The sequence below is a fragment of the Magnolia sinica genome, chromosome 1 (genome assembly GCF_029962835.1).
Source record: "Magnolia sinica isolate HGM2019 chromosome 1, MsV1, whole genome shotgun sequence".
NCBI lineage: Eukaryota > Viridiplantae > Streptophyta > Magnoliopsida > Magnoliales > Magnoliaceae > Magnolia > Magnolia sinica.
Window position 1 is genome coordinate 122529354 of NC_080573.1, and position 1717 is coordinate 122531070.

Here is a 1717-nt window from a genome sequence, read left to right on the forward strand (position 1 = left end):
AACGGATCGAATTTCAGATCGGTTCGGTCAGATTTGCTATTGACCCGAACTTGATCTAATTAATGGTCGGATCTGCTTGATCATACTCGAACCTGCTTGATCCAAGCCGTTGGTTCTGTTCGAATCGGGTCGGATTGGGTAGGATCGGGTCGGATCCACCGGATCGGGTCCATTATGCCCACCTCTACTAGTTACAACCGGGGACCCTCCGATGTCTAAGTCAGGTAGATGAACCCAAAGTAGATATGGCTAGAGTTAGGGTTTTTTTACGTTCCTTTCCCATTAGCCGATGTGCTGTATTTATAGGTTTTCTAAGCAGCTTGCATATATGAGTAGATTTGCGAGATACATTAGAGGAGCCTGTATTAGAGTTAGAATATACTCTTGAGTATATCTTTGATTATGTCTCGATTAGCGTAGTTTTTGGCTAGGATCTCGCTTGGTAATAATGATCGTATATGACGCGAGATTCTCTTCCGACATTTTCATCCCGAGCTCGAGGTTGGCATTCGTGGTCAAGGTCGATATCTGTGGTCTAGGTCGATATCCGTGGTCAAGGTCTATTGATGTTGATTAACCTTATTACCGAACTCGGTTGACTGATTCAGTGTGGTCACTGGGTTCCCTTGATCAGCTCAACTTCCCTAGCACTTCGATAGTTCAGAGAGTTTGCTTTGATGTTTCTCTGCCATGTGTATCATACATCAGGTATGTTCCATTTTTCTCATAACAATATAGCGTTAAAATTCCATGCGAATCAACGATAGAATCTCGTAACTAGTGGAAACTCCTCACTTCATGAATGTTCATCAAAATCAACCATTCCCTAATGGATTACACATTTTTATTCTCCACACAGATACCCGTGGATGTCACAATAAATCCTAAGAACAACATGCGATTTGTTAAAAAACTACACTTCTTCAAGTTGAAGTATAACTTGTTAACTACTAGGACTGTAGCATCTGTCTGAGATGTTACATGTGTTTCGTCTCATCCTGACTATATATCAGGATATTATCAAAATATATTACCACAAACTGACCAAAGAACAACTTCAAAACTTGATTCATCATACGCATAATAGTGCTCGGTGCATTTGATAGACCAAAGGGCATAGCCAACTACTCATACAACCATTCCTTGGTCTTAAATGCCATTTTCCACTCATCATTAGGCATGATACAAATCTAAATGTACCCACTCCTCAGATCGAGTTTAGAGCACACCTTGGCACCTTCTAACATATCAAGCATGTAGTCTAACCGTGGTATCGGGAACCGATACTTAATGATAATCTTGTTAATTTTCCGGCTATTGACACACATGCGCTAGCTCTCATCTTTCTTTGACGTTAGTAAATTAAGCTGGAATGACACATGGGCTTATGCTCTCTCTTAAAAGACCCTTACAGATCAATTCCTTCACCTACCTTTGAAGTATCTTACATTCTTTCGGGCTCTTACAATAGTGAGGGTGGTTGGGCAAACTAGCCCTAGGGACAGGGTCTACGTAATGTTGGATGTCTTGTAAGGGGGCAATTCATCAGGTAACTCTTTGAGTCAGATTTCTTTGAATTCATTCAACAATGACCTTAAACTTGGATGAATGTTTAAGGGCTTTGATTCCTCACCCTTTACCACCACGGTGTACACCTCACCGATTTTCTTCAATTCTTCCATAAAATACAAATGGTCAAGAGGGAGCTCCCCTTTAC